This window comes from Halyomorpha halys, unplaced genomic scaffold (genome assembly GCF_000696795.3).
Source record: "Halyomorpha halys isolate HHAL.00 unplaced genomic scaffold, Hhal_1.1 Scaffold339.1, whole genome shotgun sequence".
NCBI classification, from domain to species: domain Eukaryota; kingdom Metazoa; phylum Arthropoda; class Insecta; order Hemiptera; family Pentatomidae; genus Halyomorpha; species Halyomorpha halys.
In genome coordinates this window covers 563,722-569,218 of record NW_027114392.1, presented here as the reverse complement: position 1 = coordinate 569,218, position 5,497 = coordinate 563,722, and positions in this window count along the sequence as shown.

Genomic DNA, 5,497 nt, shown 5'->3' with positions numbered 1-5,497 from the left:
TATTATTTTTTTTTTATTGATCTTTATGATTTATAATTGTTTAATAGATATATCATTGTAAATAGGAGTTTATTTCGCAGGACACAAAACTACAAAAACTGTAGAACTAGATCTACAAGTTTGCCACTTACCGCAAAACTAAGACTTGTACAAATACTTGGTAAACCAAACAAGCAACAAACGTCGGCATCTACACGCTTGTTTTATTCTTTTGACATTTGTTGGCTGTTTCATTCGATTTAATGTACTTTGATAATTAAAATGATCAAAATAAAAGGAGGTGAAGTTCAAGGAAAAACAAATATCAGTAATTAGGTGATAAAAATTCATAGGAATGGTACGACATAAACTATAGCTCCAACTTTAATTCTAATTTTTTTATCAAATACTTGTTAATTTAATTACCCAAACATATAATGTCTTTATACAATTATATTTGTTTTGTGTTTAATAATAAATAAATTGTTAATGTTAATTGACACGATTTAAAATAAAGTATTAAAACTCAATCAATAAAAGTTTAAAATATAAAATCTTCAAATGGAGTTAATTATTGAATCTGAAGGGGAAATTCTTTACTTAATTAAAACGCAGTGAGCACATATATTTATCTAAATAAAAACAATTGTTTTGTGTCAAAAAACCGACACTTAAAATGGGTCAACCACAAATTTCATCAAATTGATCCAAATAACCCATCTCCACGCTTGCGCATGACAGCTTAACATTAATCATTAGGCTGATCGGGTAACCAAGAAATAAAAAAATCGGATACGGAAAATGGTGGCGAAAATCGCAGTGATCACTAGTAAAGTGTTTATGTCATTTAGACTAAATGAGATATGTTTGATGATAAAATATTGTTTTCCATATTATTTAAGTGTGGTTTATATATGATTTTTTTTAAAACAATATAACTATATAACCTGGACTAGTCGATTATTATCTAAGGCGATCGAAAGGGGGATTATTTTTAAATACAAAGTTATATGTTTACAAAAGCCAGAGGACCCCAAGTACTCTCTGTGATGGATTGCCTATGAAGAGCTAGAGTGAAAGGCGAGCGGCGGAACACAGACCTCATATGAAGCTAACAAAGCAATTATTTGCCCTTCAAGACCAAGCCCTGACGGCTGAAAGATTACAGCACACCTCTATTAGCAGCTAATATCTGGATCCCAGGGCCCAATCTAGCTTCCTCAGGCAACGTCTTGTAGTGATGATTGCTTTCCTGATTACAATGTACTAGCGAGATGGTTCCTACCGATATTCTTCCTTTCTTCAGGAAAGGCTCATCAGTTCTTTGGTCCTACTGGAACAGCCGACGCGTAGTGGGCTGAAACGCAAAAACATAATCGGAATTACTCCAGTTCGCATGACGAATTGTTTAACACTGGGGATAGATTTTTTCCATAAGCCGTAGTGTTTCATAACACACTCTATCCTGAAAAAAAGTGTTTCTTGTCTATGAAAAAAACAACATAAAATTTGCACCACTCACACTTATGAAGGGTGAGAGGTACAGTACTTTGTAAGGAAGTACTTTAACCTAGACCAATGGTTGTGCTATAAGGTGATTTGTTCAAAATCCCAGCCAGATTTTTACCTGAGGGTACCCACTTCATGAGCCTGGGTGGACCTTGGAGGAACCCTAACCCACAGGATTGACTCACGGCTACAGTATTGAAGTTATTTAGGATTGGAGAATTTTCTCGGGAGGTGCGGTCAGCAAAGAACAACATAAATAAACTGTTTAAAGTTTGCAAATGTAAATGAAAGAAAGGAGAGAAGTGGTTGATACAAGTTTTAAATTTAAGAAAGAGTTATATAGAAGAAGTTATCGATGGGACAAAGGCAATTAGCCGGCATTTTTAGGAATTTTAAAAGAGAAAATTACAACAAAGTGAAGGTATCCTTGAAAATGACCTGAGTGGTCGAAACGTTGGAAGGTTTTTAAAAAGAATAAAGTTGAGAAAAAAGTTTCAAATTTGTTTTTAAATAAACTAAACCACTCTCAAACAAGAATATATTGATAAAAATTAATCTAAAACCATATTTATTTATTTTATGCCGACGTTTCGACCTGAGTTTCAGGTCTTCATCAGGGGTTATGGCGTAGAAGGTAGGCCTGCAACTGAAGCTATTTAGGGTTTTACTAAATTTATTGAAATAGGTTAATTATAAATAAAAAACAAAATAAGTTTTAGAATGCATTGTATGGATCATGAACGGGCTAATGATAGATTAAAAAAATCAAACCAACAGTAAGGAACTCAATGCGCTTCGATTTGAAGAATAAAAAATTTGGTTTATAATTATTTCCCTAATTACTAATTTAATAATAATTGATAAATAAATTCGCATATTTACTATGTTAGTAATAATAAAACAAATCTGTTCCGCTACAACCCATGAAGCGTCAGGGGTTCAGTACTTTATAAGAAATTTCTGTTACTAGACCGACGATTGTGCAAGGGGTGATTAGGTAAAAATCACGTTTTATAGCCAGATTTCTACCCAAATAAGAGTACCCACTTGATGAGGCTAGGTGAACTCTTAAACCCACAGGGTTGACTCTCCGCTACAGTAAAACAGAAAATAATTATTTACCACAGCCAGATTAGAATCCGGGCCCTTGGAGTTAGTAGCACAGTGTCTTATCACTGAGCCATCATCTCCCTCCTTATCAATATTTTTATGTAAAATATTTGGTGTGTTGCGGGCGGGCATCACACAACTTTCACTAGCAAAAAATATTCGTATTTTGGAGTTTTTCATAAAGGAATATCAGTTTATTTCCTCCCAATAATACAACAGTTAATAAAAAGGTCTCAGTTTTTTCCTGTCTTTGTAATTAGTTAATGAAGGAGAAGCAATTGGGTTTGGGTGGTTGGGAATTTTATCATGGAAGGATTGGTATCTGGTTCTGGCCATATCGGCAACAAATGGAACATTGAGGTTCTGATGTATGGCTTAATTTGTGACAAAGTAAGGAGTATTAAGGATTTTGGACTGTAAGGTTTATCTTCGGGAGGAATTCGATGGTTTAGTGAAGCCCCAAAGCTCAACTCCGTATGTCCAGATAGGCCTTATTATAATCATGTATATTAGTATTTTGTGTGCAGTAAAATTTAAGTATGTTTTGGACACTCTATCTGTCACATATTCATCTTTATGAAAGTGTCAGTAGTAATTTACGAGATTTATTTACTATTAAACATAAGAGTATAGGGATCATCCAGAGGAAAGACGGCATGTATATATTGCATATTTTATTTTTTTGAATATATGTTTAATATTTATTACTATTGAACCTATGAAATATAGGTAATATACTATTCTTATTACCTACTTTTTCAATTTCCTATGTATACATTTTATTTTCCACTTCATTCATCACTTTATTTTTTTAATTCCATTCTGTACAATTATTTACTTTATGCCATTATTTTTATATTTTCATTTTTATTTTGAGTATTCATTGGTTGTTGTCTTGTTCTGTTCTTAGCCCTGATGAAGGCTAGAAATTCTAGCCGAAACGTTGGCATGATTAAATAAGTTACTTTAACTTATTTGTGTTTTATTTTGAACGCACCCCCTAACCATCTTCTCGTATAAGTCATCCACGGTCAACTATCTCTCATGATTATGGCTTTTAAATTTATATTTATTATTTTTTAATTAATTTAATGCATATAGTCATATCATTGTAAATATTTTTTGAGTTTTTTTTTTAAAGGTTTTAATTGAATAGTATTTATGTGCGAAAATATGATATATGCGTATATATTGTGATTTTATATAAAACATTTTTTATTTATATTTTAATTTCATTCCTTGTTTGTTAAAGGGGAAAAAAAGTGAAGATGTATAGTATTATAACCTGATAGCTTCCTAATTTTCAATATGTCAATGGTAGATAATAATTTGGCAAAAGAAAGGACTTGTAAAATAAATGTTGAATAAAACTCGACTTACACCATTATGATTTCGAATTAAGTGATGAAGGCCTTGTTGTAGTTGGAAGGAATGTAGAACCAGAGAAACTTTTCACATTTATGGCCATTAACAAAACTTCATTTAAATATTTATGAAGATGAATTAGAAACTTTACTGGAAGTTTAGCGACTCAAAAGTCGGACAACTCCGATAATTTGTTAATTTAAATATGCCTTGAACATTTTTTTTTTTTCATCTAGATGCATAATTATCATTTATGTCTTTTGTAACTCGATTTCGTTCAGATATGTACTCTTTTTCTGTTAATAATAAAAAAAAAAATATTGTAGATGATGCTCGATTTGAAGCTCACGCTCGAATTGTAATAGGCTCTATGTTTTGAGAACATATACAAAAGAGAACATTCATATAACTATAGCATTGGAAGGACAAAGGGCCATGGCGGTTGGCACAAGCACAAACGACCACGAGCCATCCAATTAACCGCTAAACACAAACGTAATCAACTTTCCATCTAATTCCAAACAAAAATAAAATTATTTATTTTAGGGAGCAAATCTGCACTATTCAGCTGCTTATTTATGCTACGCTTTTGAACCTCAACGGATTTACCCGAAAGCGGAGTTATATTTTTGTCTGCCTAAATACACAAAGTTCTCGACCACTGTGAGCCAGAACAATACCTGATCCTTTGACAAGTAACCTAATAATAAAAGTTCTTATGAAGTACTCTCAGACACAATGCGGTGTAACACAAAGAGATATCTCAAGCACACTTATCAATTTAACTTCACATCAATTTAACTTTGAAGTAAATTAATCTGAAAATGGAGATACAATATAACACAAGAATAACAGCCGGGTTCAAAAGAACCATTTTTTGAATTTAGATTTATTTTTCATCAGACTTAGTTTATTTTGATATACAATTCTTATAACGACAAAAACAAATTACTTGTCTCACGAGAAGTTACATCATACCTAGTAATTATTTGGCCCTCTAATTGACAACAATTTTCTATTTTTCTAACAAACAGTTTTATCATAATTATGTTACATATAAATATATTTGATAAAATGATTTAAACTTTGACGATCAAAACTAGTCATTTATTTTTAATAATCCTTTGACTGGAAGAATCTTAAGGTATTAACTTGATTTAGTGAATGATAACAATTTCTTCCTTATTACAATATAATAATTTATTTCATATTACACAGCAACGTTTCGGGAGATTTCCCCCATCTTCAGGCTGCTAAAAAATAAATTCGACAAAACCATAACCATGTGCTTGTAACAACATTACTATATCATTTACACTCAAGGACTAATTATAAATTATTTACCTGATAACAAAAAACTATTTGATTTTAATAATCCGGAAATTTTAGATATAGTCAATATTGGTAGGAATAGAAAAATAATAGATTCTATACACATTACAAAAAACATTGAAAAAGCAATCAATTATAAAACTGACACAAAAACATTAGGCACACACTATATGGATATTATAGATAAATTAGCGTTTTAATT